The sequence below is a fragment of the Protopterus annectens genome, chromosome 14.part0 (assembly GCF_019279795.1).
Source record: "Protopterus annectens isolate FY-2018-M chromosome 14.part0, PAN1.0, whole genome shotgun sequence".
NCBI lineage: Eukaryota > Metazoa > Chordata > Ceratodontiformes > Protopteridae > Protopterus > Protopterus annectens.
The window spans coordinates 519,417,156-519,436,499 of NC_056748.1; the positions used below are offsets into that span (position 1 = coordinate 519,417,156).

The 19,344-nt window shown below is 38.6% G+C and overlaps 1 protein-coding gene across 3 annotated transcripts in view; it reads left to right on the top strand.

Moving 5' to 3' along the window:
* The window catches only part of RASGEF1A (RasGEF domain family member 1A), a 2,436,720-nt gene that overhangs the window by 648,288 nt on the left and 1,769,088 nt on the right, over nucleotides 1-19,344 (top strand). The gene's annotated exons all lie outside the window — the stretch shown is intronic.

A 19,344-nucleotide genomic window follows, 5' to 3' on the forward strand; every position in this document is an offset into this window, starting at 1 on the left:
AATAATTTGAGCAGACTGACCTTGCCTAAAAAGTGCACTGTGAGAGAGAATTCTTTTGGTCAGTCTGGAACTGATTAAGGGATAGAGATACATCAACTGTAAGTACCTAAAAATCTTCACTACCCAAAAGCATTTGTATTATATAGCTTTAAATGCAAGGACACCATAACCACACAGTACATATTATCAAAGAATAAACTTGATTGCAATTAGCTAATAAATCCAAAATTCATTGCACTGTTGGAAACTGTGCTGTACAGATATGCCAGCTCTTAAGACCTGCATGCTAAAAAGCTGATCTAGTACTGTTGTACTGTGAATCTCTGTTTTCCTTCATTAAAATTCTTATGCTGAGGATTAAGAGATGAAAATCTTACTCTAAAAGAACATTAATGCATAAGTCCTGATAATTCCCAATGTATTTTCTTGTCTTTGTAATAGCATAAGCAAATAATTAACATTTTGATTTGTGCTGCAAAATGATACATTAAAATACATAACAGCAGTATTTGCTTCTATTACTGGTAGTTGGTAGCCTGGTTTAGAGTAACTGATTACATCTTTGAAGCCTACCTATATAGTGATTAGGTTCATAGGTTCATAGGTGTTTACTAGGCTAATGACCACAAGGGCGTTTTTAAGCCTAACCATGCATCCCAAATCTCTGACAAGTTCTGATACCCTTGATAAATATAAACATGGGCCTGGGAGATGAACCATTTACAGGTTACCTGTGTCCATTAGAGGCAAATGTGCCAAACCAGGGATGAATTTCTGGTTTCCCATCCAATTGTCCAAGATGCACTTCAGTTGGGTTAGGCAGGAACTCTGCTTCACATGGATGGGGAGCCTGTTCATTAGATGTGGTAGTCTCTGGGATACACACCATACCTATCTCTCCAGCCAGTTCTCTTTATATCACAGGTAAGGTTTAAGTCTTTAGAATGGGTAATTCTGGTGCTCTTTGTTTTGTGGATATGCAGGAGGTCCATCAGACTGGGGTCTGACAATGCCCTGTATGTCAGACATAGATCTCCCCTCAAAAGCCTGTAGGAGACAGAATACAGGGATAAAGCCTTGAGGTGGTCTGCATAGGACCGATAAAAAATTATTTCATGTAGGCCCACAGGAAGTAAAATACTGCTACCAGAAAATCATTAATACTGTGCAACACAGTTGCTCAGTAGTTAAGATATCTGTTTCACAGGTCAAGGGTTCAGCCCTGACCTCTATTCACTGCCGGTGTGGAGATTTCATGTTCTACCTGTGTCTGTGTGGGTTTGCTGCAGGTGCTCTGATTTTGTTCTACCTGCCAAATACATGGTTGTTGACTGGCTAATCTAAGTTGCTTAAATATACTGCACTCACTCTTATCCTTTCCGACTAAGCCACAGCTGAATGAAGCCTAAAAGAGATTAATTCACTTATGAGGCTAACAGTCAATAAATTAAAAACAGACTGAATGGCTGATAAGCTTACAAGAAAGAATGGATGCATGCCATTCACATAGTGTAGCTATTTCCTTTTGCAAACTTTCATGGAAACCACTTGTGGTACCCCACCACTGGCCCAGTAATAATGGAGCCTCAATCCTCACCACTGGCAGCAGTGGGGATGTGCACACTGGGAGAATGACAAGTACGCACACAGTAAAGTGCAATTTCCCTTAAGATCACACAGAGATCACAGTCAGTCTGGGACTGGTTTCTCCCTCTCTCTCCAGATCCCCAATAAGATTCCCCACTGACACAGCTATAGAATTGAGATCCCAGCTGAGTGGCCAAGCCAAGACCTCCAGCCCCCTCTCTGTCCAACAAGTGCTTTGTGTCCCTGCCCAAGTAGCTGACACACACAATACATATGTAAACACACACACACACACACACACACACACACACACACACACACACACACACACACACACACACACACACACACACACACACACACACACACACACACACACACACACACACACACACACACACACACACACACACACACACACACACACACTTTGAGGTTTGGTTTATACACAAGCACACACAAACAACTGGGAAAGGCTAGCACAGGTTTACTAGCTATGCCCCCTTTTCCCCGGACTATAAGGTACTTTAAGGCCCTTAACAAATGGTGTCCAATCTTACTGTGTAATGTTACTATTAATCCAAATGGTAGTTTGACCAAGAGCAAGGCTATTAGGAGTGTCCCACACAGTGCCACCAAATAAATATGCAAGTACTCTCAGAACATAAATATGTCTCTACAGATATCAGTCACAATGAAAGTTTAAATATATTTAATAATAAATAATAAAAAAAACAGAAACTACTCAGTAAATAATCACAGTTACATCAGAGATCAAAATCACAGGAAATATCTAAAACAACATTGCAGGACAGTTTCAAATAAATAAAGAAAACGGGTTCAGGTGCCTAGGCAGCGAGACATTTCCCTGTGGAACATTTGACTGGGGACACATGCCTGAAGTGACATTCAGCAGAGAAATATGGCTGTTTGCAAATTCCCTGTGGGCAAAGAGAAGCATATGCTGGCATGCCCACAACTTCAGTAACCAAATGCACAGGGGGAAAACAATGTCCATGGTCCCCAATGGAACATGAAACAGCAGGCAATATGGCAGGCATCAACAGCAGGCTGGCCAGAGAGCATGTCACTGGCAGTACAAATGCAGTGCACAATGGGCAGTGCCTTTATAATTGGAGTGTGTGGACCACTACCCCCTTCACAATGTCTAGGGAACATTACCTAAAACACATACTGGAGCATAAATGTGACTACAGTATCCTGCATGATTTCCTCCATGCTGTAGCACACTTCTACATGTTGTAGTTACATAAGTATGTACTGTACACTGAGCACAACACTCATCACTTCTTCTGCCACCTTTCATTTGGTTATTAAAGCTGTGAGCATGACAGGGTGTGCTTCTCTTTGCCCACAGGGAATTTGCAAACAGCCATACTTCTCTGCAGCTGAATGTCACTTCAGCCATGTGTCACCAGTCAAATGTACCACAGGGAAATGTCTCGCTGCCTAGGCGCCTGAACCCATTACAGGCACTCTTACCTCATGAAAATATAGATGTCTGTATACTTATTTTACAATAATAATGCCTTCAAAGTACAGGGGTTTGATGACTGCTACTCTTTCAGACCCAAAGCCAATAATGACAGTGTTATTAAGGGGGTATGTCTGTATCCCTAAGAAACTATTGTACCTCTAGACTAATAAGCCAGTGAAATTTTCTTGAATGCCTGCATAGCCATTTCACAGTAAATAGAACTCTGTACCATACCAAAGCCAACTATTGTACCCCCCACCATGTCACCTGCAGATTATGAAGTATGTCTAAAGACATGGACACCTCCCCACCCACCCCCCATCAAGCCCAATACTATTTTCTTGGGAGATTTCATCTAGCCCTCCATTAACTGGGAAACCAATGCCACCTCAAATAAATATACAGAAAGCTTGCTGAACTTCATTAATGCCAGCTTCATATACCAACAGGTTAAAATCCCAACTAGGGGTGCAAAATAATTTGACATCATTCTTACAAATATAGCAACCCTATGGTCAGTATCTATAGTTACCATGGTATTGGTCAAATCTAAGCACCATTCAACAATGCTCACAATGAGGGTAAAAACATAACTTGCCCCAAAATCCTTCTGCCTTTAGAAAACACTCGTAAGGCAAAGGTAATCAAGCTACCTGATGATCTGATGAAATCTGAGTACCCACCTCCCCTCACTGAATACCCACCTCCCCTCAATGACCCCATCTTGCATGCTGCCACATTTACTGATAATTTCTATACCCACCACAAAGATTGTGTCAAGGGGACTGTTCCCATAAGACAAAAATATATAATGCTAAATTCAGGACTGAACCTATATGGTTGATCTGTAGTATAAAGAAACTATAGGGTTTGGAAATGGCATAATGGTTAAGGTGTTTACCTCACAAAGAAAAGGTACAGGGTTTGATTCTCACTAAAGGAAATTGGCCCGGCTTAAGATTTATATAGGAATAAACCTACAGCCCATTAAAAGAAAACTTAATACCCAGTCATCTAGAAATGAGCACAAAAACTTCAACAAAGAACTCAGAGGTAATCCCCGGAGTATATCTGCGCATCTCCATCATTGGTCAAGATTTCTCTGAACAAGGGCAGCGAGTGCTGCTCTCACATACATAGGGATTTTATTATCTATCCCTCCAGCACGCCCTAATAGCCGTGTCGTCGGGGGTTTAAGTCTCCCGCTTGTGGAAATCTGGGTTTGACATGGCCTTGTATGTTAGGGCAAGGTCACCTCTGAGCAGCGCTGATGCTTTGAATAGAGCTGGAGTTCCTGACCCTGTGGGTTCTCTCACTCAGCGACCGGTTGCAACCCATCTTGTGATGGTTTAACATTTAATTTTTGATGATGAGTTTTTCAATGATACCCGGGGGTTATTGTATCAAAGGCCTTGGTTGCCTTTCCTCATCAATGGCTTTGGTGACTGTTTCAAAAAAGTCAGTTTAGAAGCATGATCTGCTGCTGACAAACAAAAACTGGGATGGATCCAAAGTCTGCAAATCCCTATGTCTTCTTTTATTAGGTCCATTATGATCCTCTCTCATGGCTTCAGATAAGGCTTGTCAAGCTATATGGGACGAAATTTATTTCCAGGGTCGGGTGGCCTTGTGCCTTTGTGGGACCACAGACACAGCTGCAGTGCCTCCTGGCCACTATCCAGAGGTAAGACTATGATTAAACAGCTGTCCTGGTGGTGGGTTTTTAATCGTCGTTGAGTTGGAGCACACAGCAGGGGACACCATCAGGTCCCATTTTTGGATGTTTGCTTTTTGGAGAGAGTAGTTCTCACTTTGGGTTTTGGAGGAGGGGGCAATGCTGCAGCTGGCAGCTCCTTTGGGGATCCTTTTTGGGGGGGAGGGAGGGGGCGAACCTGTTGCTGTAAGTGTAGTGTGTCTGTAATTGTCATCACATCAAGTAATCTTCACATCATTATGAACTAGTTCTGTTTCATATTAGCCTGGGTTCTAACTTATTCTAACTATACTAAAAATCTTTGAGTTTTTTCTTTATTTTTGTTTCTCTTTTTTCTTTCAAATGATTTTATTGGAGCTTTTAGTTTTTACTTATAGTGATCAAGGTTGTCTTGCCTTTTCTTTTTTTTTAAGGATTTGTTTGCTTCCTTATTTTTGCTTCCTCCTTTTGTTGTAGAGTGGTCCACACTTTGTTGTTGAGTGGGAGTGGATGCAGAGTCTTTGTTTTGCTTGGGATTTGTTTTGCCAGATTTCCCTGCAGGTGCTGGGTCTGCCAAGTGCTCCTAGTTTTCAGCGGCTGAGGATTGTGTTTCTTTACTGGTTGTGTTTTCTTCGGCTCCCACTAAGGAGGGCACACTAGTCTTAGTCTAGAAGATGTTTTTTATGAACTGTGGTGTTCTTTACTGTGGTCTTTTATTTCAGGTGGGGGTTTCCACCAGGACTGAAAGATCTATTCTCTGTGATCTGATCTCATGTTCCGGAGGGTATAATTCTCTGTCCCCAGGGATGGTGAGATTGTTTGGTCATTGTTTCTCTTGTGGTATGTTGATGAGACTTCCCATGATTCTTGAGTTTATGGTGTTTATGAATGAGTTGTACTATGTGTTTGCTTTTGATGAATTCCAGTAGTATTTGAGTAGTGTTCCCAGTCTATGTCCTCTAGTGAGTGTTTTGGTGATGTGAGTGTTCTTTATCCCTTTTGAGTGTTCAGGAAGGCCATGTGAGAGCAGGAGGTTCTGAGTTGTTAGTGAGGCCATGCCTGTATGTGCAAACAGTCTTGCCTGCTACAAACTGTCTTGAATTGGCCTCCGATGCATGCCGATACATGTTCCCCTCCTTTCTTTGTGTGTGTCTGATTTTGATGGATAAATATGGATAAGTCTGTCCTTTCTTAGTTTTAATCTGGATTTGATGAGCGGTCAGGTTTCTGTCACTGCACAGACATCGATGTTCTCCCATACTGAGAAGGGCTCGAGTGCGCATTTTGATTTTTAGACTTCTGGCATTGAGCAGATACCCTTAGTTTTTTTTTTTTTTGTAGGTTGGTAGGTTTAGAAAGAATTTGAGCCTAAAAAAGGCACTATGGGGGTGGCAAGAGAGCCTTTGCCAATATCCGAATCCCAGGGTGACAGGTGCAAGCCCCCTTTCAGCGCGCGTGGCTTGTAACGGAAATCATATCCTATAAGCATGAGCTAGTAACTGCCATCTTTGCTAAGGGCAACTACAAAGTCTTCTTCAGATATGGGAGAAACCTTATAGATAACACCCAGCAAGGCTCAGAGATAATAGATAGCAGCCAAACTTACTTATCTCCTGAGGACATAGCCAGATCATTAACAGATAAATTCAGCTTTAACTTTACTCTCCTATCTCCCCCTTAACTTTCTTCATCTTATTAGCACATCCACACTAACCCTTCTGATCACCTCTAAAAAATTCCTGAATGCTTTTCCAAAGACCAAAATCACTTGCTTCATGAGTGCTGATAATGTGCCAGGCTATCTTCTTGTCAGCACAAGACACTGTCAGTAGAATCACTACTAAGTCTTTTCAGCCGCTGACTCTGCATTCGATTCATGCCAGAGGAATGGAGAACTGCAGTTGTCATCCTGCTCCATGGGTGGCCACGGTGGTGCAGCGGTTAGTGTTGCCACCTCACAGCAAGAGGTTCTCCAGTTCGATTCTTGGCTGGGGTGCCTTCTTTGCAGAATCTGCATGTCCTCACTGTGGTTGTGTAGGTTTCCTCCGGGTTCTTTGGTTTCCTCCTACATCCCAAAGACATGCTGTAGGTGGATTGGACACTCTAAATTGGCCCTAGGCATGAGTCTGTGCATGTGTGTGCCTTCTGTGGAAGGTTGGGCACCAGGCTGGCAACTCAACACTGTAAAACTCCACTGCCAATAATGAGTGGACAGGTGATCCACTGTGGCAACCCCTAACTGGGAAAAGCCAGAAGAAAAAGTTGTCATTCTGCTCCATAATGGGACATTTACTATTGATCCAGGAAACTATAAATGTATAAGTCTCACTAGCCTATCTACAAAGCAATAGAATGTATTATTATGAAACTTATTAACAATAACATAGACATTCTACTAAAACAGATCCTGCCTCTGGAACTTGCTGGGTTTCTTTTAGCAAGTTATTGATGCATTAAATTGAGGCAAATTGGTTCCCAATACCCACCTGGACCTGGCCATACCTTTTGATACCATTGTACATTCTGGCACTATCAACAAGCTGATCAAACTATTATAAACTCCTCTGTTACCAGCCAGATAGCAAACTGACCACCTGACAGAATCCAGTCTATTAGTGTGGGATCCACAGTCTCCTCAAAAAGAATAGCTACCAGATGTGTCTTAAGATCACTTCTGTTTGGTATTTACTGCTCTTATGTCAAGACTGACATCAAGGAACTGTGACTAACCCAGTTTGCAGATGACTACGATCTTGGAGCTATCATTAATTCCCCACCTGCCTTCCAGATTCTTCAGGAGTGACTAACACACACTGATAAATGGTGCCTGGATCACAGCCTAAAACAAAATGCCAAGAAATGCAACATTGTGTCTTTTGGCAAAACTGGGCACTGATGTACCTACCACATAGGAGAGACCCCTGCTGGCTCAATAGTTACAGACCTGGGTACTTTCATTGACAGTGAGCTATCCTTTGATCACATGTATCAACTGTTGTTAGGAAATCCTTTTACCTAGTTAGAATAACCACCAGAGTCATTGTTTCCAAATGTAAAGAACTTATCAGCCCTCTTTCTTCCTCTTTTATCAGGCCAATAACAGAGTATAATGGCCTCTTGGTATGTACTCTAAGCAAATAACCCAGCCTGAGAGTCCACAGCATCACCCCACTAAGGTAATCAAGGGAATGTCTTCCCTGAGCTGCCCAAGCTGCCTAGAGTGCTCTCTCTTCCAGTTTCCTACAAACTCTTGAGAGGTGGCTTCTGTCTAGACTACAGAATCTTGAAGGATCCAGTCCTCTGCAACCTCCTGCACATAAACAAAACTAATAATACCCTAAATACCCACTCAAGAAATCTTATATCCCACTGAAACATGATGAAGGGCTTCACCCCCCCCTGTACCACCTTACTCATTTATGCGTACCCTAACACTAAGCCCGCTCCTGCCCCAGCCTGCAGACCCACACATCACATGACTAAAATCCATTCACTGTCACCCCGGGGATCACCTCTGTGGCTGTGCTCGACAGTGGCACAGGAAAATAATTTTATTGGGTGGCAAAAGCCAGGGTACCTTTTTGGCTGGGCTTGTATAGGCCCCAGGGCTGATAGCCTAGTACCTACCTATGAACAGTTCAACTGGCAGGACAACACTTGATCTTGACTCATAAATTGGTTTACTGAGAGTGGGAGAAAAGTACTCAATGTTTTGTGATTTACTCTTAGAAGGGATTTTATTTTTTGAGACTCTTTATTTTTTTGTTCTACCATTTGTGATTCTCACTTTTAAATTTCAGCCTTTCATAGGTTCATAGGTTCATAGGTAGGTACTAGGCTATTGGCCCGAGGGCCTATGTAAGCCTAGCCAAAAAGGTTCCCTGGCTTACGCCACCCAAGAAAGTTATTTTCCTGTGCCACTGTCAAGCAGAGACACAGAAGTGCTCCCCGGGGTGTATTTCCTATTTCCCCTCCACTCATCAAGATTTTTCTTGAAGAGTGCTAGTGAAGAACTTTGCTTGACATAGATGGGTAGCATGTTCCAAAGTATGGTAATCTCTGCGACAGGAATATATCCCTCCAGCATGTCCTGTTTATTCTGGTGACAATGTTTAGGTCCCTAGAGTGTGTAGCTTGGAGGGATTGGGATTTCTTTAGGTGTAGCATGTCCAACAGCTCTGGGTTTGACATAGCTTTTGTACCCATGAACTACCCCATAGCTGGTAGTCTACTTAATGCCGGAAATGTGATAAGAGGCCTTGGGACACAGGTGGACAGTAGTCTCTCCTTTGATAATCACATCACCGCAGTGGTAAGGAAATCATTCTTGGTGGCTCACCTCATCACAAAAGGTTTCTCATCCAGAAAAAAAGAGGTCATTGTTACCCTGTACTCATCACTCATTAGACCCATTATAGAGTACAACACCCTTTTTGGTATGTACCTCACAAAACATCTACAACAACTGGAAAGGTCACAGAAATACCTCACAAAGAGGATTACTGGCCTCAAACAGATGCCCTATGCAGACCGTCTCAAAAAACTCCAGCTTTACTCCATCGCATATCGCCTGCTCAGAGGCGATCTATGCTTAACATACAAAGCTGTGTCAAACCCAGAGCTTTTGGACATGCTTCACTTAAAGAAATCCCAATCCCCCCAAGCTACATGCTCTAGGGACCTAAACCTTGTCACCACAATAAACAGAACATGCTGGAGGAATAGATTCCTGTCCCAGAGACTTCCCATTCCTCATTAGCACTCTTCAAGAAACATCTTGATGATTGGCTGGGAAATAGGAAATTCACCTTCTGTGGCTCTGCTCAACAGGGGCACAGGAAAATAATTTTCTTGGGTGGTGAAAGCCAGGGTACATTTTTGGCTAGGCTTATATAGGCCCTAGGACCAATAGCCTAGTACCTATCTATGAACCTGTGGTGACTGCCTCAAGGAAATCAATCAGGTTCAGGAGGCATGATCTGCCTTTCACAAACCCAAACTGGGTGGGATCCAGAGTTTGGAGGTTACCAATGTCTTTTTTTTTTTGAGTTCCATGATGATACGTTCCATGGCCTTGCTGACCAGGCTCATCAGGCTAATAGGGTGATAGTTCCCGGGATCAGTGGTGGCTCCCCCTTTCTGGAGTGGAATAACTGTTGCTGTACACCATTCAGTGGGCACAAAGCCTAATGTGAGGCTATGACTGAACATGGTGCTTAGGTGGGGAGCCAGTTCATTCTGAAGTTTGAGTAAAATGTAGCCCGGGATGTTGTCCGGTCCCATGGATGCTGTGTTTTTGGCTTTAGAGAGTGCATCTTTTACATGCATAGTTGTGATTACAGGGACTCTGCATTCTTCTTGTATAGATATGGGCCCTTTAGGGGTGAGGGGGGTAAAGTTAGCAATGAACCTATCTGCCAGAATGTTGGCAATATCAGTTGGTTCTGTAATTTTCGTGCCATTGTGCTTTAACTCAGTGCAGATCTGGGTGTTGCCATTGAGATTCTTGACATAGCTATAGAATGCTTTGTGGTTGTCCTTAGAATCAGTGGTGATTTTGTTTTTAATAGCTAGCTTTGGAGGATCTTATAAGGGATCTCAGCTTCTTACTGAGGCTGACCAGGGAGCTTCTTCACTCATAGGATTTTACTCTCTTTTGCAACAATTTCTTCCTTTTGTTGTACAGTTTGTTTATGGCAGGGGACCACCAGATTGGCTTCGTTTTCTTGGAGGATAGCATCTTGGTTATGTTTGGGATATCATGATCCATGCACTCATGTAAGTGCTTATAGAGTACATTTGTGTAGGATTCAGCAGTTGTAACTGTATTGTCCATCTGCATGGGTCAGAGAAAGAAAGGCAAATGCACTGATACAATCCAATAAACTCTTCACAATGGGAATCCAAAAAATCTTCAGCGTTGAGTAAATAGATTTCTTTATTATATAACAAAATCAACGAACTACATGAACAGAAGACAAGTATAAATCAAGTGCTTTCACCCGTACTATGACAGGCTTTTTCAAGATGAACCACAAGCATAACGGGTGTGCTTATATCACACCTCCAATTCAGAAATCAAACAATTAAGAAACCATTAATAGGTTTTGAATTTAAAGTGCTACGTGCTTCAAACCTTATTTTAAAAACCAAAGTACTTGGAATGTTGTTCAATATAATGAAAGATACATATGAGCATTTAATTCTCAATCTAACGTACGTGTTGTGTGTTGTTGGATACATAAAACTAACAAAAGCCATCATGTTCAAAGCTATTAAAAAATATATAATATAAAAGTTAAAATACTTGGCATTATGGACTGCTCACCATAAAATAAATTTTGGTGAACATAATTGCTGTCGGAACAAACCAAACCTTTTTTACATTTAACAACTAGTGCTGAATGCTGTAGATGGCAATAAAGAAGTATTAAAAAACTGTAAAATAGCGTATTTACATACAACAATACATTTCATTGTAGCAGAGAACTTGTGTTACTGTAATGTTATAATTTAATAAATTAAGACCACTGGAATTGCTATTTGTGTGTGTCCAGTGAACTATAAATAATTTATGATAATAGAATATTTTGTATCAAACATCACATGAAATAAATATAAATTGAGAAATATTGATCATTTATTAATTAAATATATTGTGATCATATTAAATAAGTTATGAAATTTTATATTAAATAATATTGAGTAGTGCTAAAATTGTTAAAATAAACAACGTATAAGTATTGGGAACATGAGAATGTATAATGAAGGAATAATAGACAATAAATAGAAAAGTGTGCACAACATTTGTTTAAAAATAAATGTTGTAAAAAATGGAATCTAAAAATTCATTACAATAAAGGCTGTATCACAATATTTAAAACCTTTCCTTAGTATCAGGAAGTAAAACAATTTAAACCACAGTTGATCAACTTTGTGATTAGTCTAGTCATGTTGTTTGACAATGGTACCTATACAAATCTAGAAACAAGGGGTAATGAAAAATGAAAAGCTGTATGTGAGCTTTGATTGTATCAAAAAGAATAATAAGATTACAGTTTCGCCCGTCTTAGTTTCAAAAGGCTGGTGATGCTAATGGCTTCATTCAAGCCTGGAGGTTTTGCTGCATTTAGTCTTAACTGCCAGTTTAGCTCTTTAAATTCTATTGTTGTCTCCCAGTCTCTGCCTCTAGGGTTTAATGGTGCCTGCTCAATAACCATAAATTTGAGTGTCATCTTGGGGCAAACTATTGAGTGCTTGTAAAATGCATTCGTGTCTTTCTTTCTACGAATGTCATAGAGGTGTTCATAAATCCTCTTGCGCACTGTCCTCTCTGATTTTCCTATATAAAAGCTCTCACATTCTTGACATACTCCTAAGTAAATAATACCCTTAGAAGCACAATTAAAATACCCCTCGGGTTTCAACTTAAATTTTTGAGACTTGATATAGTAAGTGTTAGTGTTCATAATAAATGGACATTGCTTACAACAATTACACTTATGGGTACCTGTTACACCACATTTACTCTTAGTCCCTAGTGGTGTATGTCTTTCAAACATGTTCTTAAGGTTAGTATTTCTTGCATTGACAAATGAAGGTTGTTTAGGTAGCCATTTGCTCGTGTCATCGTTTGATGTTAGAATAAACCAGTATTTATTAACTGAATTTTTAATTTTGTAAGTGTCATTATTGAAAGTACAACTAAAAGCAGTTTGGAAATTGGAAGTGTTAGTATCTCCGTCAAACAACATGTTGTGCTTTGAGACCACTTCAGATGCAGTACCTAACAAGGGACTATATAAATCAGCTCTTTTCTGGAGAACTTCTTGATACATTTCTTCTATTAATGGTTTTGGGTAACCTCTTTCCAGAAATAGTTTAGTCAAAATTTGAACCTCATTAGTAAACATAATATCAGTATTGCACATTCTAGAAGCCCTAATGAATTGGCCTTTTAAGATTCCCTTCTTTTGAGAGAAGGGGTGGCCACTACTAAAATGTAGGTATGCATTGGAAAAGGTAGTTTTTCTAAACACTGTGGATTCAAACATTTGTAACTCAGTGTTCTTGACTAATAAAACATCTAAATAGTTCATAACATTTTCACTAACTTTAGATGTAAATTTGAAAAAGTTTGTAGTCTCATTAATATAGTGTAAAAATGTTTCAAGACTTTCTCTACTACCCTTCCATAAAATGGATATGTCGTCCAAATACCTTTGGTAATGTAAAATATTGTCCTTCCAGGGTGATGTAAAAATGAATTAATTTTCCCAGTAAAAAAGGACGATGTTCGCATATGCAGAAGCGCATGGAGAGCCCATGGCCACCCCTTTGTTTTGTTTAAAAAATTCCCCATTAAAATAAACGAAATTATTATTTAATATGATGTCCATAAAATCTGACAGTAAGTTAATTATGTTGTTACTAAAATTTGAAAATTTTGTTAAAATTTCATTAAACCATTCTAGACCAATGTCGTGCAGGATGCTAGGAAATAGCTCTATCACATCGATTGTGACCAGAAAATCAGTTGTTAAAAAATATTCTTTTTTAATATGTTTCAAGAATTCCCAAGAGTCTTTACAAATGTGTTGTATCAATGCTACAGTTTTTTTAAGTGTTGTATCAACAAACTTGCCTAAAGGTTCTGTTATGCTGCCCGCACCTGCGACGATGGGTCTAAACTTCAACGGCTGTAGTCCTTTGTGGACCTTGGGAATCCCGAAAATAACTGGTGTAAGGGGTTTGTTCACTATTAAAAAGTTGAACAATTTTTCGTTGATAACCCCTTGTAGTAAGTAGTCCTGTAATAAGAGTTTGATCCTATTATACGCTATGTTCACTTCATTTAAGGAAAGGGTACTATATTGCTCTGTGTCCTGTAATATATTATGAATTTTTTCTTCATATTCATTCTTGTACATTAGAACCACCCCGCCCCCCTTGTCAGGTTTCATCACTCGTATGTGCTCCTCTCTAAGTTGTTCTATGAGAACATAACAACTCTGAGATAAGTTCTGTGGTCTTGTATTTCCCTTAGGTAAAGTTCTAATGTCTGCTTCCACTAATTCTTCAAATATCTTAATGACCGGATGTAGGGGTGGGTTAAATGTACTAGATCTATTGACCAAGTCTTTTGTAAAATTTTTACCTTTAAAAAAGATGTCTAAATTTAATTGTCTAGTAAAAAGTTTAAGTTCTAAAATAGTTTTAGTAATGTCTATGGATTTAGCGGGTACAAAGTGGAACCCTTTAGTGAACAATTCGAAATGTGTGTCGTAAATGGGACTCTCTGTAAAGTTAAAAATGGTAAAATTATTCTTAGTTTTGACCACACATGGTGAGGAAGATGTTTCAAGTAGATTTATTTCGTGTGACAATACAATCATCTCCGTTGTTTCCCCCACGCTTGATGGTTCTGGAACTGTGCTCTGTTCCCTTGCCTGCATTGGGGAAAGTGAAAAACCTGGTTATCATCATTTTTGGGAGTGTTGTTGCTCATATTGTTACTGTGCTTTTGTGCCAGACGTTCACTACGCCTTAAAGTTTCCACTAAGGGAGTGTCGTCATTATGATTGTGAAAAGACACAGCCCCACCATTGTTGGTCACATATTTATTAGACCATTTTGATTTAGTTGTAACACAATAGGCTATCCCATTTTTATAATCATTTAAGTCCCTTTCTAGCTTTTTAATTTTCCTTTCCATGATTCTGGAGCAATATTGGTCAACATCATAAAAAATATTGTTATAGTCCTTTTTAATTCTAGAAAAACAAGCATCAGAATTAATAGAGTCATTGAGCATATTGAGTTCATGTAAAAGGCTGTCAGCTTTCTTTTCATAGTCTTTAACCATCAAGTGTAACATATCAAGTCCCGTTTTGTCAAACAGTTCGGACAGGTCTTTAAAAAGTTCTGAACCAGAAACTGCATTGTTGGGAAATTTATTGATACGGAGACCTTTAGGTACTCTTTGAACTCTGATGCATTCTTGTAAATAGTCAATCTCCATTTTTGCAGCCTTAAAAGAATACAATTTATCGCTAAATGCTGAAAAATCAGAGTCTATCTTATTAACAACTGCAAAATTATTGTTAACAGTACCTGATGAAAAGGTGAATGGTTTGTTAGACCAAACATCAAAATTAAAAGATCTTGAGGTGTTCTCCGTTGGATTTGAGCCCGGACGTTGTTGAGGAAGTAAACCTTTTCTCGGGGCATTACCAGACTGCTGCCCCAAAACATTAGAAGCTTGTGGTTCTTCTGTGTTAATCCTTTCAAAACTGTTCGCACCAAATTCCTGTTCTTGATTAGCGGCAATTCTGCTGCCGGAATTTGCATTGCTTTCTTTGATGGAATTAGAAAGCTGTGTGAGCAGGGAGATGACCTGCCGAAATTCGGATCTGGTTACCGGTAAATCGTCCGGTTCATCGCGTAGAATAAATGGTGTCCCTGGAAAGTCGGATACATCAGTGCCTTCTGCCATACGAAACCACCGGAAAAACTGTAAAACGAACTTAGTCCCAAAAAGCCAGAGAAAGAAAGGCAAATGCACTGATACAATCCAATAAACTCTTCACAATGGGAATCCAAAAAATCTTCAGCGTTGAGTAAATAGATTTCTTTATTATATAACAAAATCAACGAACTGCACGAACAGAAGACAAGTATAAATCAAGCGCTTTCACCCGTACTATGACAGGCTTTTTCAAGATGAACCACAAGCATAACGGGTGTGCTTATATCACACCTCCAATTCAGAAATCAAACAATTAAGAAACCATTAATAGGTTTTGAATTTAAAGTGCTACGTGCTTCAAACCTTATTTTAAAAACCAAAGTACTTGGAATGTTGTTCAATATAATGAAAGATACATATGAGCATTTAATTCTCAATCTAACATACGTGTTGTGTGTTGTTGGATACATAAAACTAACAAAAGCCATCATGTTCAAAGCTATTAAAAAATATATAATATAAAAGTTAAAATACTTGGCATTATGGACTGCTCACCATAAAATAAATTTTGGTGAACATAATTGCTGTCGGAACAAACCAAACCTTTTTTACATTTAACAACTAGTGCTGAATGCTGTAGATGGCAATAAAGAAGTATTAAAAAACTGTAAAATAGCTTATTTACATACAACAATACATTTCATTGTAGCAGAGAACTTGTGTTACTGTAATGTTATAATTTAATAAATTAAGACCACTGGAATTGCTATTTGTGTGTGTCTAGTGAACTATAAATAATTTATGATAATAGAATATTTTGTATCAAACATCACATGAAATAAATATAAATTGAGAAATATTGATCATTTATTAATTAAATATATTGTGATCATATTAAATAAGTTATGAAATTTTATATTAAATAATATTGAGTAGTGCTAAAATTGTTAAAATAAACAACGTATAAGTATGGGGAACGTGAGAATGTATAATGAAGGAATAATAGACAATAAATAGAAAAATGTGCACAACATTTGTTTAAAAATAAATGTTGTAAAAAATGGAATCTAAAAATTCATTACAATAAAGGCTGTATCACAATATTTCCAGTGGTCTTAATTTATTAAATTATAACATTACAGTAACACAAGTTCTCTGCTACAATGAAATGTATTGTTGTATGTAAATACGCTATTTTACAGTTTTTTAATACTTCTTTATTGCCATCTACAGCATTCAGCACTAGTTGTTAAATGTAAAAAAGGTTTGGTTTGTTCCGACAGCAATTATGTTCACCAAAATTTATTTTATGGTGAGCAGTCCATAATGCCAAGTATTTTAACTTTTATATTATATATTTTTTAATAGCTTTGAACATGATGGCGTTTGTTAGTTTTATGTATCCAACAACACACAACACGTACGTTAGATTGAGAATTAAATGCTCATATGTATCTTTCATTATATTGAACAACATTCCAAGTTCTTTGGTTTTTAAAATAAGGTTTGAAGCACGTAGCACTTTAAATTCAAAACCTATTAATGGTTTCTTAATTGTTTGATTTCTGAATTGGAGGTGTGATATAAGCACACCCGTTATGCTTGTAGTTCATCTTGAAAAAGCCTGTCATAGTATGGGTGAAAGCGCTTGATTTATACTTGTCTTCTGTTCGTGCAGTTCGTTGATTTTGTTATATAATAAAGAAATCTATTTACTCAACGCTGAAGATTTTTTGGATTCCCATTGTGAAGAGTTTATTGGATTGTATCAGTGCATTTGCCTTTCTTTCTCTGGCTTTTTGGGACTAAGTTCGTTTTACAGTTTTCCAGAGGTTTCGTATGGCAGAAGGCACTGATGTATCCGACTTTCCAGGGACACCATTTATTCTACGCGATGAACCGGACGATTTACCGGTGACCAGATCCGAATTTCGGCAGGTCATCTCCCTGCTCACACAGCTTTCTAATTCCATCAAAGAAAGCAATGCAAATTCCAGCAGCAGAATTGCCGCTAATCAAGAACAGGAATTTGGCGCGAACAGTTTTGAAAGGATTAACACAGAAGAACCACAAGCTTCTAATGTTTTGGGGCAGCAGTCTGGTAATGCCCCGAGAAAAGGTTTACTTCCTCAACACTGTCCGGGCTCAAATCCAACGGAGAACGCCTCAAGATCTTTTAATTTTGATGTTTGGTCTAACAAACCATTCACCTTTTCATCAGGTACTGTTAACAATAATTTTGCAGTTGTTAATAAGATAGACTCTGATTTTTCAGCATTTAGCGATAAATTGTATTCTTTTAAGGCTGCAAAAATGGAGATTGACTATTTACAAGAATGCATCAGAGTTCAAAGAGTACCTAAAGGTCTCCGTATCAATAAATTTCCTAACAATGCAGTTTCTGGTTCAGAACTTTTTAAAGACCTGTCCGAACTGTTTGACAAAACGGGACTTGATATGTTACACTTGATGGTTAAAGACTATGAAAAGAAAGCTGACAGCCTTTTACATGAACTCAATATGCTCAATGACTCTATTAATTCTGATGCTTGTTTTTCTAGAATTAAAAAGGACTATAACAATATTTTTTATGATGTTGACCAATATTGCTCCAGAATCATGGAAAGGAAAATTAAAAAGCTAGAAAGGGACTTAAATGATTATAAAAATGGGATAGCCTATTGTGTTACAACTAAATCAAAATGGTCTAATAAATATGTGACCAACAATGGTGGGGCTGTGTCTTTTCACAATCATAATGATGACACTCCCTTAGTGGAAACTTTAATGCGTAGTGAACGTCTGGCACAAAAGCACAGTAACAATATGAGCAACAACACTCCCAAAAATGATGATAACCAGGTTTTTCACTTTCCCCAATGCAGGCAAGGGAACAGAGCACAGTTCCAGAACCATCAAGCGTGGGGGAAACAACGGAGATGATTGTATTGTCACACGAAATAAATCTACTTGAAACATCTTCCTCACCATGTGTGGTCAAAACTAAGAATAATTTTACCATTTTTAACTTTACAGAGAGTCCCATTTACGACACACATTTCGAATTGTTCACTAAAGGGTTCCACTTTGTACCCGCTAAATCCATAGACATTAGTAAAACTATTTTAGAACTTAAACTTTTTACTAGACAATTAAATTTAGACATCTTTTTTAAAGGTAAAAATTTTACAAAAGACTTGGTCAATAGATCTAGTACATTTAACCCACCCCTACATCCGGTCATTAAGATATTTGAAGAATTAGTGGAAGCAGACATTAGAACTTTACCTAAGGGAAATACAAGACCACAGAACTTATCTCAGAGTTGTTATGTTCTCATAGAACAACTTAGAGAGGAGCACATACGAGTGATGAAACCTGACAAGGGGGGCGGGGTGGTTCTAATGTACAAGAATGAATATGAAGAAAAAATTCATAATATATTACAGGACACAGAGCAATATAGTACCCTTTCCTTAAATGAAGTGAACATAGCGTATAATAGGATCAAACTCTTATTACAGGACTACTAACTACAAGGGGTTATCAACGAAAAACTGTTCAACTTTTTAATAGTGAACAAACCCCTTACACCAGTTTTTTTCTGGATTCCCAAGGTCCACAAAGGACTACAGCCGTTGAAGTTTAGACCCATCGTCGCAGGTGCAGGCAGCATAACAGAACCTTTAGGCAAGTTTGTTGATACAACACAAAAAAACTGTAGCATTGATACAACACATTTGTAAAGACTCTTGGGAATTCTTGAAACATATTAAAAAAGAATATTTTTTAACAACTGATTTTCTGGTCACAATCGATGTGATAGAGCTATTTCCTAGCATCCCGCACAACATTGGTCTACAATGGTTTAATGAAATTTTAACAAAATTTTCAAATTTTAGTAACACCATAATTAACTTCCTGTCAGATTTTATGGACATCATATTAAATAACAATTTCATTTATTTTAATGGGGAATTTTTTAAACAAAACAAAGGGGTGGCCATGGGCTCTCCATGCGCTTCTGCATATGCGAACATCGTCCTTTTTTACTGGGAAAATGAATTCATTTTTACATCACCCTGGAAGGACAATATT